The sequence below is a fragment of the Sus scrofa genome, chromosome 14, assembly GCF_000003025.6.
Source record: "Sus scrofa isolate TJ Tabasco breed Duroc chromosome 14, Sscrofa11.1, whole genome shotgun sequence".
NCBI lineage: Eukaryota > Metazoa > Chordata > Mammalia > Artiodactyla > Suidae > Sus > Sus scrofa.
In genome coordinates, this window is record NC_010456.5 from 89,024,965 (window position 1) to 89,051,709 (window position 26,745).

The following is a 26,745-nucleotide window of genomic DNA, read 5'->3' on the forward strand; positions in this document are numbered from 1 at the left end:
TTGGACAAAGGTTATTGACTCAGTCTCCAGCCACTCTCCTCTCCTGGAGGTTGGGGAATAGGATTGAAAGTTCCAGTCCTACAGTCATGCCTTGGTCTTTGTGGCAACTAGTGTCCATCCTGAAGTTACCTATGGTCCTCCAGCCACCAGTTTTCTCATTAGCATACAAAAGACATGCTTACCACTCCAGAGTTTCCAAGGGTCTTAGGAGCTCGATGCCAGGAACCAGGGACTAAATAAAATATATTTACTTCTTATTGTGTTGCATTTAACATGTAAAGTTCTCAGGACTGGGACCAGATATCTTTGGAGGCATTTTTCAGCCTACCACACATTCAGCTCCCACACATTCAGCCTACCACACAAGGGAAGAGAATGTCTCAAGTATTCAGTTGATTTACTGTGCCTGGTACCTATGAGAGATCAAATTTAATGTGGATTGAAAAAAACACCCTATTAGTAGTCTCAGAACTGTTTGATGGAAGCAGAAGCAGAAGCTATACACTATTGAGTTTATAGGGTGTTTGGTAGCTAAAAGTTGCAAGACTTCTTTGATATCTTCTTTTCTATGAAGAGAAGGAAATGATGGAGGTTAGAATTTTGAAGCGAATAGAGAAAATTCAGTAATTGTAGAGAGTGGAAAATAATTTTACAGAATAAAGAACATTGTGCACTCATTGAGGTGAACGGTGAAATGATAGTTGTATCTATCCTATTGGGTTACTTTTTCTGTTTCCACTTCTGCATAAGTGTGGACAAAGCAGATAGCTAGGTTTCCATTTGGGCTTGGGATTTTGCAAGACAGGAATCTGAGGGGTATCTGGGGCTATTTTTAGTATGGTGAAACCTGGAATTTAAATTGTATAAGAAAATAAATATAGTAAGATGATGGGTATAAAGTACAAAGTTAAGGTACTAGAAGATCGTCTGAGCTCAAAGAATGTTCATAGTGAGGGTGGTTTATAAGCAAGCTTCGAGGAAAAGAGATAGTGGTTAGAGTAGGATACCTAAACTGTGTTTTCTACAAGTTGATCAGTTTCAGATGACTAGATCCAGGTAAATGGCCACAGGAATAGATAATTAGGGTTAGATAGAGGAAGATTATTATAGTTGAGGATGTCAAAACAACTGAAAGACCATAGTTTTGGAGAGTTTGGTCTCAGGGATGTTGATATCACCCAGGGGGATAGCAGGGCTTAGGGTAAAGGGTAGGACTTTAACTAGGTGTGAAAGTCCTCAGTGAATGGCTGGGGGCAGACGACTGGGAGACTGATAGATAATACCAATAAAGAGGGGAAATGGGTATTATAGTTGAGTAACAAACTTTAAAGGAGTAGATTTTTGTGTATGTCTTTATAAGAGTTTGGGGGAGCTAGAAGGGAACACTGGGGAGTAAGCAAGATATCTACCTATACCAACATTTGAGAGAGCAGCATAAGAAGTGCTAGTTTGAGAGAAGTCACTTTTATTCAAAGAGAAGAAGCAGGAGTTCCTGTTGGGGCTCAGCGGAAATGAACCTGACTAGGGTCCATGAGGATAAAGCAGGTTTGATCCCTGGCCTTGCTCAGTGCACTAAGGATCCGGCATTGCCGTGAGCTGTGGTGTAAGTCACAGACACGGCTCAGATCCTGTATGGCTGTGGCTGTGGTGTAGGCCAGCAGCTACAGCAGCAATTCGACCCCTAGCCTGGGAACCTCCATATGCTGCGAGTGTGGCCCTAAAAAAAAACAAAAATAAAATAAAAATAAAATTTAAAAATTTAAAAAAAAAGAAAAGAAAAGCAAATGCTTGGAAAAAAGATTGAGGATATAGGGGAATTTGGAGCTGCAGTTATAGTAGTTCCCAGAATGGTTTGGGAGTGTTGAGAAGTAGAGGTCAAGGTCAGAGAGGTGTAGAACTCCAAAGGGATGATGATGAACATTTGATTGGGCATTAATTTTTTTTAATGAAATGAGGAATGAGAACCATGATGAATTTTGTGTTACCCTTTTCTTTGAGACGGTGGGCACTAGGCCCAGTTCCCAAAATAATTAGCTAACTTGACCTGAAGTAAAACTTCAGTTGACTACAGTCTTAACTTCCCTGACAAGGCAAACACTGAAGCTTTCATAGGTTTTTGTTTTTACTGTTTACAAGAGAAGTCAGTAGAGGACAGGGAACCAGGAGTGAAGGTGGCACCATACATTAAAATATATGGAAAATTTGTACTTAAATGTATAAATGAAAAACCTGGGTTATTTGATAGGTAGAGTTGTAGTGTTTGAATTATAGATGGGTTACCCATTGAACATAGCACATTTCTGGTGTACCTCCAATCTCTCCCACTTTGGTTACATTTAAGGAATGCAGACCAAATATTTGGTAATAAAATAGAGGAATATCAGAGTAAGCAAAGATTACATGCTATTTTGACTCTATTAATGGGTTCCCTCATCCCATAGATAATTTAGAAGCAACTGTGATTGGTCACCTCTGAAGTAAGTATGGTCCAGTTGAAGCTTAGTAAGTTTAGGGTAACAGATTTGTTTCTCTATATACATTTTTAAAACTGCTCAGATTTTGTGAGGTTTTTTTTTTAAAGCTACTTTTGAGTTTACAGATTCTGGTACTATTTATAACTCCCTGTTGTCTTTGTTTCTAAAGAGCTACCCCTGTTTAATATTGTTGCCAGATTGGCCATCTGCTGTTGTTTCCCACTAGTCATTAGTTTTTCATCATGACTTAACCAAAGCAATTCTGTTCCTTCTTGCTTTGGGGAGTTTCACTTTAGGCCACTGTGCAGAAACTGACTGAGTATCTTGGTGGCTGTTCTCATCCATTTCTAAACTGGCAGACTGTATGCTTACTAGAATTTCACTGTTGATGTATTCTCTAACATCACAATACTTAGTGCAAAGATTTAATCTTCCTGATTTATTTAAATTCAAAGTACATTTATTAAATATTTTCTCTAAGTCAGGCAGTGTGCTAAATACTTTGGGAAACTTGAAAAAAGAAAAAAAATTTCTACCTTCCAAATGCCTACAGTTTATGGAGAGATGGCTCGTACATGAATTTGCCAAAATCATGTACTTATAATTGCTGAAACAAATAAATTATTATAAATGCTGTACGAGTTCAGGAATTCTGTGTAAGACTGTGATATGATCGTGCATTCTCTTATCCTGTCTTCCCCTCTGCCTGCTGAAATCCAGATAAAAATCTAGGTAAATGCTTTCTAAAAGAAAATCGCATAAAATGATATAGAAAGGTTAGAAGTTAGGAGTTTCTGTTGTGGCTCAGCAGTAACAAATCTGACTAGTATCCATGAAGAGTTGAGTTCAATCCCTGGCCCCGCTCAGTGGCTTAAGGATCCAGTATTGCCATGAGCTGTGGTTTAGGTTGCAGAGGTAGCTGAGATCCCGTGTTGCTATTGCTGTGGTGTAGGCCGGCAGCTGTAGCTCAGATTCAACTCCTAGCCGCAAGTGTGGCCGTAAAAAGAAAAAATAAAGTAAAACAATAAAAAATTACGAAACTGTAAAGGAAATTAAGAATAGTAATATCTGATGTGGTAGCATTCAAGGTATGAGACATGAAACAGAACAGAAAGGGTCTTTTTTTATTGATTGATCCTAGTGGGAGATTTTAACATACTTATCTCTGAGAATAAAGTAGGCAGAGAATAAACAAGGCCATAGGATATGTTAAGAATTTAGATAAGCTTGTCAGGAACTCCCACTTTCATGGCTTGATTCAGTATTTTTGGGAATTCCTTACTTTATTTCTTTATGGTCCTACTGTGTGCCTTCCCAGTTTGGCTTGTGAGTCAGCCAGTACACAAGCCTTGGGTTCTTTAATATTTTCTGTTAGAAAGCCAATCCTAAATATTTTGTGAAATTACCAAGTATTTGTAGAGAATAAAATACTCCAGTGTCTAATTTTTAACACACACACACACCCTTTTCCCTATCCAAGCCTAACTTTGAAGAAAATATAAAAGAGAGGCAGTATACACTTCTGCTTCCAGAAAGATGGAATAGATGTACATTTCCCTATTCCTTCTGCTAAGTACAGTTAAAAACCCTGGATATTATGAATAAAACAAACATAAGAGTCTGAAAAGTAAAGAGAAGACAGTAGAGGGGCTTAGGACCTCAGGACTTAATAAAAATACTGAGTTTTCTTATTGCCTCATTATAGAAAGTGTAAGGAGAACTTGGCAACCCAGAAATGTTTTGCACAGACAAAAGCCTCAAGAAAATAGCCAAGGATTAGAAATGTGATAGCCTGGTGAGACAGAAAACTTCTAGATAATAACTACTCTATTCAATCCAGATGTACAGGGGGGGAAAAAAACAACAACCACCAGACAAAAACCCCACCTTAATTAGCAAAAGCCAAGTGGGGACCTAAGGCCTTCACTCTCCTCAGGCATAACAAGGCAACTCCTCCCCTCTTGGTGTCAGCAGAGGTTATGGGGGGCAGGGATTGCTGTGGGGGAGGGCAGTAACAATGTGCTTTTTCCAGCCAGGGCAGTATTAGTGAGGATCCTGAGCAACCACCTTCACCTAGTATATAACAGGTTCCTCATTCCCTTCCTCCCTGCCAGTGGTCAACAGAAAATCTAGTGAGGAATCTACTTGCACTTCCACCCCTGCCAGGCAATAAGAGGAAGAAGCTTACTATAACAGAATATTTAACTAAGATCCATAGTCTCATAACATAAAATAGCCCAAGTATGAAGTTTTCAATTGAAAGTATCTTATATTAAGAACCATAAATTTCTGAACTCAAAGTTAGAAAAGACACGACAGTTAATACATGGCAACACCAAGGTAACACAGATGTCAGAATTATCTGACAAGGATTTTGAACGAACCACCAAGAAAATGTTTCAACAAGCAATTATAAACCCACTTGTAACAAATGAAAAAATATAAATTCTCAATGAAGATAGTCTTAGCAACTTTGATAAAATGAACCAGTTACTTAGCACATGCTTCCACAACTCACACAGCATGATAGAGATAATTTGAATAGCCCTAAACTATTAAGGAAATTAAATTTCTAATTTCAAAATGAAAACCAAACCTCGATGTTTTCATTGGTGCATTCTAGGAAATTCTTGAAGAGGAATTCACACTATTTCTATACAATCTCTGTCAGGAAATATAAGATGAAGAAACCCCTACTAATTCATTTTATGAAACTGGTAATAACATTGCTTCCAAAGTCAGACAATACAAAAAAAAAAAAAATCCAAACCCCCAAACTGCTGACCAGCATCCCTCCTAAGTGTAGATGCAAAGATTCTTTAACAAATTATAAGTTAAGAGTGATTCTGCAATGCATAAAATTTTATACACTGTGACCAAGTGGACTCTATTTCTATTTCAAGCTGGCTCAGTATTTGAAAATTAGGCAATATAATCAATCATATTAATAGGATAGTGAAGAAAAATCACACGATCGCATTAGTTTTTGCAGAGAAGCTTTTGACAAAATTGAATACCATTCATGACTAAAACTCTCAGAAAACTACGAATGGGGGGAGTTTCCTCAACTAAGTAAAGAACATATACAGAAAACTTAAAGGCATAACTTGAAAAAAGTAAATACTTTCCTTTTATGTTTGGAAACAAGGTGGTAAGAATGTCCATTCTCACAACTCTTTCTCAGCATAGTATTGGGAGTTTTAGCCAGCACAGTAAGATGGGGGGATAAAAGTGTACAGATTGGAGAGAAACAAAACTATTCCCATTTGCCTGTGACGTGGTCATATGTGTAGAAAATCCCAAGAAAGCTGCAAAAAGACCTGTGGAACTAATGTGTTCAGCTAGATCATAGGCTGTAAGGCTCACATACAAAATTCAATTTCTGTACTCTAGCAACGAACATGTGGAAACCAAAATTAAAAATACAGCACCATTTGCAGTTGCTCAAAAAAAATGAAATTCTGGAGTTTCCATTGTGGCACAGCAGAAATGAATCTGGCTAGTAACCATGAGTTTGCCGTTTCAGTCCCTGGCCTCACTCAGTGGGTTAAGGATCCCACACTGCTGTGAGCTGTGGTGTAGGTCACAGACACAGCTTGTGTCCTGTGTTGCTGTGGTGTAGGCCAGCAACTATAGCTCTGATTTGACCCCAACCTGGGAACCTCCATATGTCTCAGGTGTGAAAAACCAAAAAAAAAAAAAAAACCCCTTAAAATTGATTGATTTATAATGTTTCAAGTGTGTATAGCAAAGTGAGTCAGTTATACATATATATGTCCTTTTTCAGATTCTTTTCAATTATAGGTTATTACAAGATATTGAATATTGTTCCCTGTGATATACAGTAGGTCCTTCTTGTTTGCTTTTTTTTAGGGCAGCACCTGTGGCATATGGTAGTTCCCAGGCTAGGGGTCGAATTGGATCTGCAGCTGCTGGCCTGTGCCACGGCCATGGCAATGTGGGACCCAAGCCTTGTCTGTGACCTACCACAGCTCACGGCAGTGCCAGGTCTTTAACCTGCTGAGCAGGGCCAGGGATAGAACCCACTTCCTCATTTCTGCTGAACCACATTGGGAACTCCCTTGTTTTTATAGTAGTCTGTATCTGTTAATCCCAAATTCCAAATTTATCTCTTCCCCCCTTCCCCATAAATTTGTTTTTCTGTGTCTGTTTTGTAAATATGTTCATTTGTATCATTTTTTAAGATCCCACATATAATTGATACGTAATATTTGTCATTTACTGTCTGATTTCACTTGTTGTGATAATCTCTGAGTTCATCCATGTTACTGCAAATGGCATAATTTCATTCTTTTTATGGCTGTATAATACTCCACTGTGTGTGTGTCTTTTTTATCCATTTGTCTGTCATTGGACACTTAGGTTACTTCCATGTCTTAACTGTTGTAAATAGTGCTCTTATGAACACTGGGGTGCATAAATCTTTTCAAATCATAGTTTTCTCCAGATATATGCCTGGGAGTGGGACTGTGGGATCATATGGTAACTATTTTTAATTTTTTAAGGAACCTCCAAACTGCTCTCCATAATGGCTGCACCATTATTTACATTTCTACTAGCAGTGTAGGAGGGAGGAAGACATTTTTTTAGGTATAGACAAAATTCTAAAATTTATATGGAAAGGCAGAGGAACTAGAGTAGTTAAAACAATTTTGAAAAAAGAAGAAAAAGTGGGATGAATCATTCTGCCCAGTTTCAAAACTTACTGTATAGCTAGAATGATCAAGACAGTGAGTTATTGCGGCAGATAGACCTGCAGGTCAGTGGAACTGACAGAAAGCCGGAGATAACGCACACAAGTAGGGCAGTTGATTTTTGATAGATATGCAAAAAACAATGGAGGAAGGATTGTCTCTACAACAAATGATGCCAGCACAATTGGCTGTATCCATAGACAACCAAATGAACTTCAATATAAACCTCACACTTTATACAAAAAGTAACTCAAAATGGACCATTGATTTAAATGTAAATCCCACAACTGCAAAACTTTTATAGGAAAGTATAGAGAAAAATCTCTGAAAGCTAGGGCTTGGTAAAGAGTTCTTGGAGATGACCCCTAAAGCACAATTCATGTAATAAAATGTCCCGTTTTGTTGTTTGTTTGTTTGTTTGTTTATTTATTTATTTATTTATGCCATGCCTGCAGTATGTGGAAGTTCCTGGGCCAGGGATTGAACCCATGGCACAGCAGTGACCTGAGCTGCTGCAGTGACTGTGCTAGGTCCTTAACCCACTGTACCACAAGGGAACTCCAGCAAAAGTTAATCTTTTTCTTTCTTTTTTTGGAGGGGGGCACATCTGTGGCATGTCGAAGTTCCTGGGCTAGGCAGGGATCAAACCTGTGCCACAGCAGTGACTGAAGCCACTGCAGTGACAACATTAGATACTTAACCCCCTGCATCACTGCAGGGGAACTCCCAAGACTCTGTTAAAGGGATGAAAAGACAAGCAACATACTAGGAGAAAATATTACTGCATGACTATCTGACAAAGAACTCATAACTAAAATATGTAAAGAATTCTTAAAACTCATCATGAAAAAAGCAGTCCAGTTAGAAAATGGAGGCAGGTTTATATGGATGGTAGATAAGCAGATGAAAAGATTTTCTTCTTTTTTTAGGGCCACAGGTGCAATATAAGGAAGTTCCCAGGATAGGGCTTGAATCAGAGCTGCAGCTGCCAGCTTACACCACAGCCACAGCAACCCTGGATCACCGCAAAACTGGATCCTTAACCTGCTGAGCGAGGCCAGGGATCAAACCTGCATCCTTGTGGATACTAGTTGGATTTATTACCACTGAGCCACAAAGGGAACTCAGGGAAAGATTTTCAACATTATTAGCCATTAGGAAATGCAAGTTAAGATTATATAATGAAATAACTTTACATGTCTTTCAGGACCATTAAATTAAAAGAAGGACAATACATAATGCAAGATTTCAGAAAAACTGAACCTCTTATATGTTGCTGGTAGGAATGTAAAATGGTAGAACCACTCTGGAAACCAGTTTGGCATTCTCTTAAAAAGCTAAACATAGTCTTATTGTATGCCCCAGCAGTCATGCTCCTGGGCATTTATCCCAAAGAAAGAAAAACAGTCCACACAAAACTCTTTACATGATTTTTTTCATAGCAGCTTTGTTTGTAACAACCAGAAACTTTTAACTAAAATGTCCTACAAAATAGATGAATGATTAAACTAATTTATGATACTTCCGTATTGTGGACTTTTACTCAGCAATAAAAAAGGTACGGGATATATGCAACAACTTGGATAGATCTTAAAATCTTCTGTGCTGAGTAAAAAAGCCAGTCTCAAAAAGTGACTGTATGATTCCATCTATATAATGTTTTTGAAGTGACTAAATCATAGAAATGGAGAACAGGTAGCTGGTTAGTTATTGCCAGAGATTAGGGATTGAGGGGCTATGGAGTAGAGAGGGAGGTGGATGTGACTAAAAGGGGTAGTCTTTGTGTTGGTGGAATAGTTCTGTATCCTGATTATGGTGTGGTAGTTGAACAAATTCACACATGTGATAACGATATAGAAATATACACATTGTACCAAAGTCAGTTTCTTAGTTTTGATGTATAGTTGTAGTTCAGTAAGATGTAACCTTTTGGGAAACTGGGTGCAGGGTACATGAAACCTCTTTGTACTGCCTTTACAACTTCCTATGAATCTATAATTATTTCAAAATAAAAAATTAAAGAGAAATCCTAGTTATAACATCAGGTAAAAAAATTCTCAGAGGAAAAAAAAACTAAAGGCACAGGGTCTCTGAGAAGTTATTTTTGTGACACTAACCGGCTTTCATCCAGGTGGTGTTTTCAAAACCTGGTACCCTTTGAGTTTCCTTTTTTTCAGCCTCAGAACACATTGAGGTACTTGAGGAAATAATAAGGTCTTTCTGAGATGATAAATCTACTGGGCCATCTTCTTCCTCTAAAAGCTGAGCCTCAGAGGGTTAAAGTGGAAACCTCAACCAACCCCACCATTCTTCAAGACTGCAAAGGAAACTGATTTTTTCCTATGCTTCTCAGTATTTAATATGCATCAGAATCACTTGGAGGGTTGTTCAAACATACATTGCTAGTTGACATCGCAAGAGTTTATGATTCCGTAGTTAAAGACCTGAAGAGATAAGGCCTGAGAATTTACCTTTCTAACTAGTTCCCAGGTCTCAATGATTTTTGCTGGTTGGGGAGTACACTTCAAGAATCATTAATGTAGATACGTGGGGACAGGATCATTGCTGAGAATTTTAAGCAAATGACAGGTTTTCCTGTGGTTTGCAATTTGAATTTAACACTACCTCGGTGGTCTAAAAAACTTACCTGAAGTAATTTAATTTGGATTTACCCCATAATGGTAGTGATCATGTACTGGCAGTGAGTCTCTTTAGGTTCTTGGTAAAAGCAAGTACAGATTCTCATTGGAGAAACTCCTCTCTAGCCTAGGGCTGTAAGTTTTCCCAGAAATAAAATTTCAAGTCAGTAGAGCAACTGACAGTCAAAAAGCACAAGGAAACTAAGAACCATGAGCACTGGTCAGCAGGAGACTTGCTAGGAAGTAAGAATAATCAGATATAGCATATAAAATAACTGCTTCATAAGCTTAAAGACATGTTGAAAATATATTCCAAGGTCAAGAAACTATAAAGTCCCAGATTTTTTTAAAAAGCACCTAGAACTTATAGAATTGAAAATTGTACAATTTTTTTTTAAGAAATCCTCAGTAGATGGGTATAACCTCACATTATGTAAACTTGAGTAAAGGAACATTTAAACGTAACATTTAAAGAAAGTATCCTGCATGTATTCAAGAGAAGCAGATGAAAACTAGGAAAGAGAAGTAGAGAGGTAAGATTATCTAACCATTTAGATAATTGAATGACCTTTCATAAGAGAGGCTGGGAATAGACCAATAGTTAAAAAGATAATGGTTAAGAATTTTGTACAACTCATGAACAGTGCTAAGCTATGCATTCAAGAATCACAAGAACCCAAGCTGGTTAAATAAAAGGAAATTCCCAACTTTGTTACAGTGAAACAGCAGAAGATCAAAGACAAAGAAAAGATGTAAAAATTATCTAGAGAGGGAAGAGAGTTTTACCTTTAATAATGTCACACTCATAAGACATTGGAACATAAGTAAAAAGAAAAAATTATCTAGAATTCTACACAAAGGGAACAAGTGAGGGGAAATTCAGACATTTCAAAAAGACAACATGAGAAGTCTTCACTAAGGGAAATTTTGAAGAATGTGCTCTAGGCAGGAAGAAAGTGATTCTTAGATGAAATTCCTATAGTATTAGAAGGAATGAAAAGTACACGAAGTAGTAGATAGTTTAGTAAATCTAAACAATGATTTGTGTAAACAGTAATTATGTCTCATGGTCTTTTATAAATAGAATTAATACGTATGCCAATAACAGTTTATAAGTTAGAGATGAATAACTTTAGGTATTCTAAAGTACTTGGTGAGGAAAGTAAAGACAACTTTTTAGATTCTAAATTAATCAGCATGCATGTTATAATAAAGATCAGGAACTAAAGGAAATAAAAGGAATAACTCCTGAAATAGTGTAGGAAATGGAGTAAGGCAAAGTATGATATCCCAAAGAAGAAAAAAACAGGCAAAATCATAGTTTATGGAATAAGTAGAAAATATAAAATTGTGGATACAGGTCCAAATATATCAGTATCTACATTAAATATAAAATGTATTAAGCCATTAATTTTGAGTGTCATGTTGAATTTAAAAATTCAACTATACAGTTTGCTCCCCCCCACCCCAATAAAAGAAAGTTGGAGAAAGTTTAAGAAAGTTAAAAGTAGGGAGTTCCCATCATGGGTAAGCGGTAGCAAACCTGACCTGTATCTGTGAGGATGCGGGTTTGAACCCTGGCCTCGCTGTGGGTTAAGGATCCAGTGGTGCTGTGAGCTGTGGTGTAGTTGCTGTGGCTGTGGTGTAGACTGGCAGCTGCAGCTCTAATTTGATCCCTAGCCTAGGAACTTCCATATGCTGTGGGTGTGGCCCTAAAAAGACCAAAAAAAAAAAAAAAAAAAAAAAAAAGTAAAAGTAGAAGGATGGAAAAAGATTTTTAAGACCAAAAGCTTTACTAGAAATAAATTGGGTTGTTTCACTAAGAGATAGAATTTAATAGAGAAATAAAAGAGCTCTGTATTATACATACCTTGTACTGTGTTCACAAATGTGTAAGGCAAGAAAAATGCTTAGAGGAAAAAAGACAAATCTATAAGCATAGCTTGAGCATTTTCAGCTTTCTCATTAATTGATAAAACAAGTAGATAAAAAATTGATGTAAAACTTGTTTACAGTATCCTTTTTTCTGTTGCATGTATGTAGCATCTGTAGTCACATCCATTTTTTCACAACTCATGTTGGGGTTTTGTACTTTCCTTTTTTTTTCCTTAACATTTGCTTCCCATCAGAGGGTTATCAGACTGACTTGTCTTTTTTTTTTTTTTTTTTTTTCTTTTTTTTTCAATTTTCAAAAATTTTAAAGTACATACAATATAAAATTTATGATTAGTCACATCTAGTACATTTACAGTGTCGTACAACCGTCACCTCTATATAGTTCAGAACATTTTTATCACTGCAAAAGGAAACCCTCCATTCCTCATTCTCCCCACTCCAGCCCTGGCAACCACTAAGTACAACCATTCAGTAGTGCCCTTTTATCTGGCTTTGTTTACTTTCAAGTATGTTTTGAATTCAGGTCATTCGTGTTGTAGTATGTATCACAAATTTGTTCCTCTTTGTGGCAGAATCATATTGCAGAGTTCCCGTTGTGGCTCAGTGGTTAGCAAACCCTCCTAGTATCCATGAGGACTTGGATTTGATCCCTGGCCTTGCTGGTTAAGGATCTGTTGTTGCTGTGAGCTGTGGTGTAGGTCACAGATGCGGCACGGATCCCACATTGCTATGGCTATGGCATAGGCCAGTGGCTACATCTCTGATTCAACCCCTAGCCTGGGAACCTCCATATGCTGCAAGTGCGGCCCTAAAAAGACCAAAAAAAAAAAAAATTATATTGCATTTTGTGTATATACCATATATACATTTTGCCAATTCATTCATCAGTTAATGGACATTTGCATTGTTTGTACTTTTTGGCTCCTGTGAATAGTGCTGTTGTGAACGTGGGCATACAAGGTTTTATTTGAGTACCTATTTTCAGCTCTTCTGGATATGTGCCCAGGACCAGAAATGACAGGTCATATGAAAATTTTTAATTTATTGAGGCACTGACCAAATTGTTTTCCACAGCAGTTAAACCATTTTGCATTCCTCCCAGCAATATACAAGGGTTCTAATTTCTCTACATGCCTACCAACACACACTTGTTATTATGTGTCTTGATACAGCTAGCAGTCCTAGTGGGTACGAAGTGGTATCTCGGGGTGTTTATTTGCATGTGCCTGATGGTTTATAATACTGAATATCTTTTCATATGCTCACTTGCCATTTGCATATCTTATTTAGAGAAATATTTTTGCCCATTTTTTAATTAGTTTTTTTTGTGGTTAATGAGTTGTTAAGAGCGCTTTATTCCAAATCCTAAACTTTTGTCAGATATGAGTTGCAAATATTTTTCTTCTATTATATGAGTTGTCTTTTTACTTTCTTGATAATATCTTTTGATGTACAATGTTTTTATTTTGGTGAGGTCCAGCTCATCACCCCCTGCCACCCACACCCATACCACACACACACTTTGTGGCTTGTGCTTTTCGTGTCATATCTAAAAAACTGTTGCCAAGTCCAAGGTCGAAAAGACTTGCTCCTTATCTTTATGCCAGTACCATATTGTTTTGATTATTGTAATTTTGTAATGTTTTAAGATTTTAAAATATGAATCCTCCAACTTTTTTTTTTTTGTCTTTTTGCTATTTATTGGGCCGCTCCCACAGCATATGGAGGTTCCCAGGCTAGGGATCGAATCGGAGCTGTGACTGCCAGCCTACGCCAGAGCCACAGCAACGCGGGATCCGAGCCGAATCTTCGACCTACACCACTGAGCAAGGGCAGGGACCAAACCCGCAACCTCATGGTTCCTAATCAGATTCGTTAACCACTGCACCACAACGGGAACTCCTTATTTTTTGCTTTTTTAAGGCTGAACTCTCGGCATATGAAGTTCCCAGGCTAGGGGTTGAGTTGGAGCTACAGCTACCCAATCCAAGCCACAACAAGGCAGGATCCAAGCCATGTTGGTGACCTACACCCCAGCTCACGGCAATGCCGAATCCTTAACCCACTGAGCAAGGCCAGAGATTGAACCTGCATCCTCATTGATACTAGTAGGTTTTGTTTCTGCTGTGCTACAACAGGAACTCCAACTTTTAAAATTTGTCTTTTTAAAAATACAACTCTTGATTTTGCTGATCCCTGTACTGTTTGTTTTGTTTCATTAGTTTGTGCTCTCACCTTTCCTAATCGTTTCCTTCCTTTCACTGTACTTGCTAGGATTATTTCATTGTTCTTTTTCGATTGGTATTGGTTTATTAATTTTCAAAGTGCATTTTGAGTGTAGCTTTCCATCAGTTTATGCTGTATAACTTTATCCCACAAGTTATAATTTTTTTTCATTAACTCAGTTGCAAATGTCACTTTCAGTAGTTTTTTCTTTATAATTTGCTCTTCCATGCGGATATTTTTAGTTATGTCATTTTTCTTCCCTAAGGCTATTATGCAAGCTTTAACAAATCAACTAGAAAAAGACTTCAAAAAGAGGAAAATATGAAAAGATTCCCAATTCCATTCATATTTAAGAAAGTACAAACAAAAACTGAGATGCTTTTAGTTTACATTAAAAATTCTCTCAGTATTAGGTATTGGTGTTGCCACTTTGGAAAATAATTTGGTATCAACCAGTGCAGTAAAGCTGTGTAAACCAGTAAAGCTGACATGTACTTAACCTATAACCTAGTGATTCAACTCCTAGGTAAGTACCTTAGAAAAGCATAAGCAAATGTATGTGGGAGATAACTATAAGAATGTTCATAGGAGCCCTTTTCATTAGAGCCCCAAATTGGAAGCAACCTAAATGTCTGATCAACAGTAGATTGATTTTAAACAACTAGTATATTCATACAGTTACCATTTCACAGCTACAAACACACACATTTATCTCAGATACAATATCAGGTGAAAGAAGGAAACCACAGAATATTTGCACTGTGGTTTCTTTTGTATGAAGTTCAGTAAGAGGCAAAAATGAAAAATATGAGTGGAATAAATACCTAGATTATGAAGCTGTGTAAAGAAAACCAAGGGAATGGTTTTCACACACTTTAAGGATAAATGGTTACTTTTTATGATAAGGATGGTGTTTGGGAGGAATTTTTAAGGGTCCTGGCAGTGGGTAGCAGTTAACACCGACATTCACGTCATTTTCTTTCTTTTTCTTTTCTTTTCTTTTCTTTTCTTTTTTCTTTTCTTTTCTTTTCTTTTCTTTTCTTTTCTTTTCTTTTTTCTTTCTTTCTTTCTTTCTTTCTCAATTTATCTATCTGTTTATTTATTTATTTATTGCTTTTTAGGGCTGCACCCGCAGCATATGAAAGTTTCCAGGCTTGGGGTCCAGTCGGAGCTATAGTTGCCATCCTACACCACAGCAATGAGGGATCTGAGCCATGTCTCCAACCTACACCACAGCTCACGGCAGTGCCAGATCCTAAACCCACTGAGCAGGGTGGCCAGGGATTGAACCAACATCCTCATGGATACTAGTTGGATTTGTTTTCACTGCACCACAACAGGAACTGCTTCATTCTTTTTTAAAGTACATGTAGGTACTTAATACACTTATCGATACATAATAAATTTCATAGGATAAATTCATTGTTTGTTTCTGCACCAATAAATCTGTAACCTTGATGAAATAGTTTTTTTTTTTTTAAAGGAAAATATAAATAACCCAAGTAGGATCAAAAGCAGTGCGAGACCTGAATTGATAAATGTTATGGAATTGGTATCAGGCTAGCTGCTTTTATATGAGAAGTGGAAACCAGACCCACTTTTTAAACTCCACTTCTGTGCTTGTATAACTGTTAGGTATAACCACTTGATCACATTACTAAGATCTCACAATTGTCTTGTCAACCAATCTCTTCATCTTCATGCACTTTCAGTGTTCCCAGTCTATTCCAGTTGACTTCCTTAGTTGACTTCGGATCACTACTGTACTTACTTTATAACGTTTTCATTTTTCTCATGTTCCCAAGCTCTCTCCCTCCACCCCGATCTCATATTGTTCCACAGGACCTCATGTTATTTTTTCAGTGTCATATAATATTTATACTTTTCAAAAAGGAAATGTATTATAAATATCTCTACTTTCCTTTTTGTCTCCCTTTCAGTTTTCAAGTCAGTATAGTTTTTACCACTCCTTACTAACATTGCTGTCTCTTGAAATAATATACTTCTCTAAGTTTTCCTTCTTACCTTGATTGCTGTTGGTTGTCCTTTTTTCTCTCCCTCTCTTCTTTCTTCCTTACCTTTTTTATTAAAAATAAAACAGAACAAAACCCTTAAATACAGGTCTTTCCTAAGGTGTTCTCTAACCAGCCTCTTTCATCCTATCACTTCCAGTAATTTACATGATATAATAATTATGTTTTCTACCTGGGTGATTAATACCACTGCTTTCCCTGGCACCCAGACTAGAGTGTCTTCAATTCTAGCGTCTTCCTCATGTAATTCTCTTTTCAGTGTACTTAAGTCTCCCCTATTTCCATTCACCTGGCCAGGTTCATTTGCCTTGCTTAAAGTCCTTGGATGGTTCTGTGGTCTGAGAGAATCATTTCGTCCTACTTTTCTACCCTGTTTTCACTAGTAGATCCTTCATGAGGCCTGTATGCCCAGAAAAATAGACGGTACTTTATTTTTTCTTGACAGTTATTGGTTTTGCCTTTTTTTCTTTCTGTTATTTGCCTCTTTCTTCTTAACTGTTTATCCTCTTCACACACTTTCCTATCCCCTTCACCTCCTTTTCCTCCCTACACAGTGAATCTCAGAATGATACATAAGCAAAAGTTGTCTTCTTTCAGGCTGAATTCTTAGCCTCAAAGATTTCTGTAACACTGCATTTGTATATTTTATGACACTTTTTTCTGTCTTGTATTAAAATCAGTTTGAATAAGTATCTTATTTCTGCTAACTAGTGTCTCTGCTGCTTTGGGTCAGAGAGTCCCCTTTATTTCCTTTTTGGAGCTTTGAACTCAGTCTCTATTGTTTACGGAACGAGTGGAAAAGAATACAAACCCCAAACCCTTTTTCTTTTTATTAACTTCTTTATTGGGGGAAGGAGCATATACCTAAAATACCATTAGAATTAAAGTGATTTTTGCCATTAATTTATTCTAAGACTAATTTTATGGATGAGAAAAAATAACCTCCAGAATTTATGTGAATTGCTCAGTATTATAACACTCAAGTAATTTGTAGCTTCTGAAGTTTTAAAATTTGACATTCTGACTTTCAGAAGCAGTGCAGTTGATTTGAGTACATCGAAGAACTTAATTTTCTTATCCTTCCTCAGGCCTGGAGCATTCCACATTCTCCAAGGGCCTCCCTCCCTGCTAGAAGAGGGGTGGGGGGAGATCTTAAGTGAGTTGGGGTTATCATAACCCTAATTGGATGGGAATCCTCGGGCAGAAAGTTGGCATCATCCTTTTCTTCACTTGGTCCTATAGAAGCTTGCTCTATTCTGGTTTCCTACTCCCCTTTCCAACAAGAAGCTGCCTCCTTGTTTTTACTGCATGTAACCCTTCCGTAGACCTTTGTGTTTGGTAGTAAATTTTTCTTACTTTTTCTGATGGCTTTTATAGACTTACATGTAGTCTGATGGTTATATGGTTTTAAGAAAAATATCATAAGAAGTAATGTTTGTTTTTAGAATTCATCTTTAATTATCCATAAAATCTGTACTCTTTCTGGACATATTTGTCACTGCCTTATCCTTCATCTTTCCTTAATACCTACTTCTTGATTCCCTACTATATCTTATAGATTGTAATTTACTGTTTCCCCAAAATATATCTTATTTTTCTTACAGAATTAAACTTACTTTTTTCTGTTATCCACTAGATGGCTCAAGTGTACCACTTTGGTAGCTCATATAGACATTTGCCTGCTTCTGCCTTAAAAGCATACTGGTTGCTTTTAAGTAGTCCGAATGAGCTCTTACCTGAACCAATCATTCCAGCTTTACATATATGTGATTGCAAGTTTCCCCACATTTTCTGATTATTTAAAAACATCTGAAAAGAAGCTGGAGTCTTTTTTATATAAAAATAAAGACCATATTGCAATGCCTAGAAGATATTTTTTGTCCTTTTTTTTTTTTTTTTTTTTTTTTTTTTTTTTTTTTTTTTTTTTTTGTGAAAAAGTTGCTGGGCTAAGGGTCAAATTGGAACTGTGGCTACAGCCTGTACCACAGCCCTGGCAACACCGAATCCAAGCTGCATTTGCTACCTATACCACAGCTTGTGGCAATGACAGATCCTTAACCCACTGGGCAAAGTCAAAATCTGCATCCTCAGAGACAGTGTCAGGTTCTTAACCTGCTGAGCCACAACGGGAACTCCTGCTTTTTTTTTTTTTTCTCTTCTATTTGTTGCTTTCAAGAACTGTTTTGAACTTGAGTTCAGCTGCCGTTAATCTGTATATAGATTCCCAGAAACTGGGCATACAGATTTTAATTCATTCTTTTCTTTCTGACTCATAGTCATTTTGCAGAAGATGGTGGTACTTTAGGATTTTTTGAGGCACATTACGTCTATTTGCTTCAGTTCAGTAACAGTATTTATCGAGTGTTCATGTGTTTGGCACTATATTAGGCAGTGGTGGAAATACCAGGTGAATAAACAGAACATGTTTCTTAGTAGGGAGCCCACTGCATTGATTTTTTTCCTAGAATTTCTGAAGCCTAGTGATGGGTAGACTGAAATGGCTGATGGAGGTTGTTTGTAACTAGTCATTTGCCCAGTATGAGTATTTTTTCTCTTTTTGACAATGTCCCTGTTGACATGTATGAAAATAAGAATTTATTTTAAATTACTCAATGAATTTTATTACATTTATAGTTGTACAATGATCATCACGACCCGATTTTATGGCATTTCCATCCCAAACCCTCAGTGCATCATCCCCCCACCCCACAACCTGTCTCCTTTGGAAATCATAAGTTTTTCAAAGTCTATGTGTCAGTATCTGTTCTGCAAAGTTCATTTTAGATTCCACATGTAAGTGATAGCATATAATGTTGTTGTCTCACTGTTTGACTAACTTCACTTAGCATGATAATTTCTAGGTCCATCCATGTTGCTGCAAATGCTGTTATTTCTTTCCTTTTAATGGCTGAGTAATATTCCATTGTGTATATGTAACACATCTTCTTGATTCACTCCTCTGTTGATGGACATTTAGGTTGTTTCCATATCTCGGCTATTGCAAATAGTGCTGCAGTGAACATTGGAGTACATGTATCTTTTTGAGTCATGGTTTTCTTTCGATAGATGCCCAGGAGTGGGATTGCTGGATCAAATGGTAATTCTATTTTTAGTTTTCTGAGGAATCCCCATACTATTTTCCATATTGGTTGCACGAATTTACAGTCCTACCAGCAGTGTAATAGGGTTCTTTTTTCTCCACACCCTCTCCAGCATTTATTCTTTGTAGACTTTTTGATGATGGCCATTCTGGCCAGTGTAAGGTAGTACCTCGTACTGGTTTTGATTTGCCTTTCTCTAATAATGAGTGATGTTGCACATCTTTTTCTGTGTTTTTTGCCATCTGTATGTCTTCTTTGGAGAATTGTCTGTTTAGATCTTCTGCCCATTTTTTGATGGGGTTGTTTGTTTTTTTGATGTTGAGCTGTAGAAGGTGTTTAAATTTTGGAGATGAATCCCTGGTCAGTCACTTCACTTGCAAATATTTTCTCCCATTCTGTGGGTTCTCTTTTCATTTTGTTTAGGGTTTCTTTCGTTGTGCAAAAACTTTTTAAGTTTAATTAGGACCTGTTTGTTTATTTTTGTTTTTATCATCATTACTCTAGGAGGTGGATCTGAGAAGATAATGGTGTGGTTTATGTCAGAGAGTGTTTGGCCTATGTTTTCCTCTAAGAGTTTTAGAGTGTCTGGTCTTATATCTAAGTCTTTAATCCACTTTGAGTTTATTTTTGTGTATGGTGTAAGGATGTGTTCTGATTTCATTCTTTTTCGTGTAGCTGTCCGGTTTTCCCAGCACCCCTTATTGAATGGGCTGTCTTTTCTCCATTGTATATTCTTGCCTCCTTTGTCATAGATTAGTTGACTATAGGTGTGTGGGTTTAATTCTGGGCTTTCTGTCCTTTTCCACTGATCTGTATTTCTGTTTTTGTGATAGGACCATATGGTTTTGATGATTGTAGCTTTGTAGTATAGTCTGAAGTCAGGGAGCCTGATTCCTCCAGCTCCATTTTTCTTTCTCAGGATGGCTTTGGCTGTTCTGGGTCTTTTGTGCTTCCAAATAAACTCTAAAATATTTTAGAATTTCTAGTTCTGTGGAAAATGTCCTTGGTAATTCGATAGATTGCCTTTGTTGGTATAGTCGTTTTGACAATATTGATTCTTTCAATCCAAGCACATGGTATATCTTTCCATCTGTTTGTGTCATCTTTGATTTCTTTCATCAGCATCTTATAGTTGCGGAGTACAGGTCTTTTGTCTCTTTAGGTAGATTTATTCCTAAGTATTTTGTTTTTTTTTTTTTTATTTGATGGTAAATGGGATTGTTTCCCTAATATCTCTTTCTGATCTTTCATTGTTAGTATAATAGAAATGCAGTTAATTTCTGTGTATTAATTTTGTGTCCTGCAACTTTACCAAATTCCCGGATGAGCTCTCACAGTTTTCTGGTAGTGTCTTTAGGGTTTTCTAGGTATAGTATCACATCATCTGCAAACAGTGATAGTTTTACTTCTTCCTTTCCAATTTGGATTCCTTTTATTTCTTTCTCTTCTCCGATTGCCCTGGCTAGGACTTCCATAACTATGTTGAATAGTAGTGACAAGAGTGGACATCACTGATTTGTTCCTGATCTCAGAGGGAATTCTTTCACCTTTTCACCATTGAGAATGATGTTAGCTCTGGGTTTGTCATGTGTGGCCTTTATTATGTTGAGGTAGGTTCCCTCGGTGCCCACTTTCTGGATGGTTTTTATCAGAAATGGGTGTTGGATTTTGTCAGAGGCTTTTTCTGCATCTATTGAGAGGATCATATGGTTTCTATTATTCAGTTTGTTAATGTGGTGTATCACACTGACTGGTTTGTGGATATTGAGGAATCCTTGCATTCCTGGGATAAGTTCCACTTGATCGTGATGTACAGTCCTTTTAAGGTATTGTTGGATGTGGTTTGCTGGTATTTTGTTGAGGATTTTAGCATGTGTTCATCAGTGATATTGGTCTGTGACTTTCTTTTTTGTGGTGTCTTTGGTTTTGGTATCAGGATGATGGTGGCCTCAGAATGAGCTTGGAAGTATTCCTTCCTCTGCAACTTTATGGAATAGTTTCAGAATGATAGGTGTTTAACTCTTGTCTAAATTTTTTTATTTAATTCGTCTGTGAAGCCATCTGGTCCTGGACTTTAATTTGTTGGAAGTTTTAAAATCACTGTTTCAATTTCAGTGCTTGTGATTGGTTCATTCTTCTTTTCTATTTCATCTTGGTTTAGTCTTGGAAGACTGTACTTTTCTAGGAATTTGAGCATTTCCTCTAGGTTGTCTGGCATATAGCTGCTTGCAGTCTCTTATGATTGTTTGTATTTCCGTGATGTCCATTATAACATCTCCTTCTTCATTTCTAATTTTATTGATTTGAGTCCTCTCTCTCTTTTGCCTGGTAAGTCTGGCTAAGGGTTGGTCAGTTTTGTTGATCTTTTAAAGAACTGCTTTTCATTTTTTTGATCTTTTCTATGGTTTTCTTCATTTCTATTTCATTGATTTCTGCCCTGAACCTTATGATTTCTTTCCTTCTGCTAACTTTAGGTCTTGTCTGTTCTCTCTCAAGCTGCTTTAGATGTAAAGTTAGCTCTTTTATTTGAGCTTTTACTTTTTTCCCGAGGTGGGCTTGTATTGCTGTAAACTTTACTCTTAGAACGGCTTTTGCTGCATCCCATAGGTTTCAGAGAGTCGTGTCTTTGTTGTCATTTGCATCTAGGTATTTTTTAATTTCCTCTTTGATTTCTTCAGTGATCCATTAGCTGCTTATAAGCAGTCTGCACATGTTTATGTTTTTTTTCAGTTTTTTTCTTGTTTATTTCTAGTTGTATAGTGTTGTGGTTGGAAAAGATGCTTGATATGATTTCAGTTTTCTTAAAGTTATGAGGTTTGATTTATGGCCCAGGATGTGATCAGTCTTAGAGAATGTTCCATGTGCACTTGAGAGGAATGTGTATTCTGTTGCTTTTGGATGGAATATCCTGTAAATATCTATTAAGTCCATGTGGTCTAATGCGTCATTCAGGGTCTGTGTTGCCTTGTTGATTTTCTGTCTGGATGATCTGTCCATTGCTGTAAGTGGTGTGTTAAAGTCCCCCACTGTGATTGTGTTATTGTCAATTTCTCCTTTTAAGGCTGTTAGCAATTGCCTTATATATTGAGGTGATCCTATGTTGCGTGCATATATGTTTACAATTGTTATATCTTCTTCTTGGATTGATCCCTTGATCATTATGTAATGTCCTTCTTTGTCTCTTACAGTATTTTTTATTTTAAGGTCTATTTTGTCTGATTTGAGTATTGCTACTCCAGCTTTATTTTGATTCCCATTTGCATGGAATATTTTCTTTCATCCTCTCACTTTCAATTTGTATGTGTCCCTAGAACTGAAGTGGGTCTCTTGAAGACAGCATGCATATGGGTCTTGTTTTTGTATCCATTCAACCAGTCTTTGTCTTTTGGTTGTGGCATTTAGCCCATTTACATTTCAGATAATTGTTGATATGTATGTTCTTATTGCCATTCTATTAACGGTTTTAGATTTGTTTTTGTTGCTCTTTTTTCTTCCCTTCTCTTGTTCTCTTTTCTTGTGGTTTGATGAATATCTTTAGTGTTGTATTTGAGTTGATTTTTCTTATTTCTATGTGTATCAATTGTATATTTTTGATTTGCATTACCCTGAAGCTTTGATATAGGAGTCTATATACACATGAGATTGTTTTAAGATGTTTGTCTCTTAATTGCAGATGTATCTCCAGTGTCCTGCATTTATATCCTCCTCACGAGTTTTGATTTTGGTAGCATATTTATGCATGGATGATTTCCTACATTTACAGTCTGTACGCCTTTACTGGTGATCCTTGTCATGTGTAGTATTTTTGTTTATAGTTTTGGCCTTTTCTGACTAGAGAAGTTTCTTTAGTATTTGTTTTAAAGGTGGTTTAGTGGTGCTGAATTCTCTTATCTTTTACTTGTCTGTAAAGCTTTTGTTTTTGCCTTCAAATCTGAGCAAAAGCCTTGCTGGGTAAAGTAATCTTGGTTGGAGGTTTTTTTTTCTTTCATTACTTTAAGTATATTGTGCCACTCACTTCTGGCCTGCAGAGTTTCTGCTGAAAAACCTGCTGATAGCCCTATTGGGGTTCCCTTGTATGTTATTTGTTACTTTTCCCTAGCTGCTTTCAGTATTTTCTCTTTGTCTTTAATTTTGGTCAGTTTGATTAATACGTGTCTTGGGGCGTTCCCCCTTGGGTTTATTTTATATGGTACTCATGCTTCCTGGATTTGAGTGAGTGGTTCTTTTCCCATGTTAGGGAAGTTTTTGGCTATTATGTCTTCGAATATTTTTTATGTCCCTTTCCCTCTCTCTTCTCTTTCTAACACCCCTTTAATATGGATATTGGTATGTTTAACATTGTCCCAGAGTTCTCTGAGACTCTCTTCATTTGTTTGCAGTCTTTTTTTTCTTTTCTGTTCTGCATCAGTGATTTCCAGTAGTCTGTTCTCCACCTCACGTATTTGTTCTTCTGCCTCCTGTATTCTGCTGTTGGTTGTGTCTAATAAATTTTTTATTTCAGTTATTCTGTTTTGTATCTCTGCTTGCTTAAGTTTTAAATCTTGGATTTCTTTGCTAGATGTTTGCTGTCAATTATCAGTCTTTGCCTCCAGTCTGTTTCAGATGTCCTGCATCATCATCGCTATCATCAGTCTTTTTCCTGAAAGCTGATAATCTCCAGATCACTTAGCTGTTTTTCTGAGGTGTTTTCTTTCTCCCTTATGTGAGTTCTAGTTCTCTGCCTTTTCATTTTTGTAGAATTTTTGTGTGGTCTCCTTTTTGCAGCAGTGGAGTTGTAGTCTCTCTTACTTCTGATGTCTGCCCCCCTTGTAGTATGGCTGCTTGCTGTAGGCTTCCTGATGGGAGGAACTGGTGCCTGCTCACTGGTAGGTAGAGCTCATTCTTATCCCTCTGATGGGTGGGACTTTGTCTCTGAGTGAGATTAGAGGAGGCTGTGTGCCTGGGTAGGGGGGGTCTTTAGGCAGCCTCTTTACTGATGGGTGGGGCTGTGCTCCCACCTGGATTATTGTTTGACCTGGGGCTTCTCAGTGCTGATGGATGGGGCCAGATTTTCCCAAAATGGCCACCTCTAGAGGAACACATGCTGATAAATATCCCTGAGATCTTTGCCTCCAGTGTCCTTCCCCCACAATGAGCCACAGTTACCCCATTTTCCCAGAAGATACTCCAAGAACTGCACTCAGGTCTGACCCAGATTCCTATGGAGTCTCTGCTTTCCTCTGGGACCCAGTGCGTATGAAAGCCTGAGTACACCTTTCAAGATTGAGGTCTCCATCTCCCCCAGCCCCATGGTGCTTCTGTGCACAAGCCCCACTGGCCCTCAATTTCAGATCCCTAGGTGTGGGGACCGATGTGGGGCTCAGAACTCTCGCTCTTGTAGGTGAGTCTCTGTGATAGTTACTTTCCAGTCTGTGGACTGCCTACCTGATGGGTATGGGGTTGCTTATACCACGTAATCACCCTTCCTACCATCTTGATGTGGCCTTCTCTTTGTCTTCTGGAGTAGGATGTCTTTTTTAAAAGTTTCCAGTCCATTTGGTTGAAGGTTGTTCAGCATTTGGTTAGAATTTTGTTGTTTTTATGAGAGAAAATGAGCTCCAGTCCTTTGTTCCACCATCTTAATCCTGTTTCCTCAGGGCTCAGCTTTTACTTGAAAATAAGAATTTTTAAAACTATATTCTTTAGAAATATTTTATGCTCATGGTTAATAGTTTTGAGTTGTTAAGTGGAAAGGAAAGGGAATGCTGGTTGAATGCTTATCATGGGCCAATTTCTTAATGTATGTTATTTAATTTGATTTTTCCAATAATCTGTAAGGCAAATAAAAATATCTCCAAATGGGTTAAGTAAGTTGCCCAGGATCAAACAACTAGTAAGTGAAGAGGTAAAATTTGGATCCATGTCAGACCTTCTTCAAAGCTCTCATTCTTCCTGGGCATCTGTGTAGTTTTCTAGGAAGATTGTGCTTGGCCTGTCCAAAAAGGGAACCTGAGCCTCTTTGGGATATCAAAGGTTGCTTTTGTTCTTTTGACCAAGAGAACACCATTATTTCAGTGTCAGAACAATTTTTAATAATTACTTTAACTGGTTGGATACTTCCGTATCCTAAAGACAATCTATCGCCTTTGACAGTTGATTTTTTTAAAAGACCTTTGACATAAAGAAGTGTTCTTGGCAAATTAGAACAATCAGTCATACTGTCTCTTTGACAGTCTTAGGATGATAGTAAGCTTTGTGTAAAAATTGATTTATTCAGAGAAACTGCACCTAACCTTATTCCTTAAGCATTGTATATGTGTAATATATGTATATATTTAGTACCTATGGTATATGAATTACTTCTATCAGTTTGAAAATACAGTGTATGATTTAAGGGAAAATAGTAAGTTATTGATATTCACAAAATATTAACAGTATCGTAACTAGATAACAATTTTTTTTTCTTTTCATAAAACTCGCTTATATTTAGGGCTGCACCCACGGCATATGGAGGTTCCAGGCTAAGGGTCAAGTGGAACTGTAGCTGCCTGCCTATACCACAGCAACGCGGGATCTAAGCCATGTTTGCAAACTACACCACAGCTCACAGCAACGCTGGAACCTTAACCCACTGAAAAAAGCTAGGGATTGAACCTGCGTCCTCATGGATACTAGTCAGGTTCGTTAACCACTGAGTTATGGCAGGAACTCCTGAGGTTCTTAAAGAATCAAGACTGAAATGAAATAAAATAAGCAATAAAAGAAAACCTGTTTAAAGGAAGTACTTAATTTTTGTGTGGCTGTGGTATCCTTTTTCTTGCCTCTACAGTCTTTGTCCTTTTTCACTATATCAGTATACAGTTGTTAGGTACACATCCCTCAAAGTTTTTAAAGTTGATATTATATCTTCACAGCTATTAATATAAAAATAATCATTACTGCTGACTTGAACTCATATCATTTCGTATCGTCAGATTTCAATTAAACAGTGTCCTCTTCCCATTGACCATAAGCCAATTTATACCTTCCATTGCATCTTATAAAAGCATCCACACACTACCTGAGGTTTTTATTCCTCTTTATGTGTATTGGGTGTTGACAGTATTATTACCATGTTTACAAAATGTTGCCTTGTGTGGAAAGTTCAAAACTTTGCCAATTCTTGATAACCAGAATAATGATAAACTAAAGAGGTTCTTATTCTGTCTTTTCAGGGAAATGTAGAATTAGTTCTCTCTCTAAAAATTCCTCACAAGGAGTTCCCGTCGTGACTCAGTGGTTAACAAATCCGACTAGGAACCATGAGGTTGCGGGTTCAATCCCTGGCCTCTCTCAGTGGGTTAAGGATCCGGCGTTGCTCTGAGCTGTGGTGTAGGTCGCAGACGCACCTTGGATCCCGCCTTGCTGTGGCTCTGGCACAGGCCGGCGGCTACAGCTCCGATTCGACCCCTAGCCTGGGAACCTCCATATGCCATGGGAGCAGCACTAGAAAAGGCAAAAAGACAAAAAAAAAAAAAAAAAAAAAAAAAAATTCCTCGCAAGGATATTTTTTTAAAAAGTATGTTGAATTCCTATCCATTTTATTATTCCTACCCATTATTTATCTAAGTGATATTTTAGATATGAGTATAAGGAAAGAACTTTCAGTTGTCAGTGAATTACAGTTGTGGTATGACAGTTGG

The 26,745-nt window shown here is 37.3% G+C and overlaps 1 protein-coding gene across 7 annotated transcripts in view; it reads left to right on the forward strand.

Annotated features, from left to right (window-relative positions):
• MAPK8 (mitogen-activated protein kinase 8) overlaps nucleotides 1–26,745 on the forward strand; it is a 119,962-nt gene that overhangs the window by 36,051 nt on the left and 57,166 nt on the right. The gene's annotated exons all lie outside the window — the stretch shown is intronic.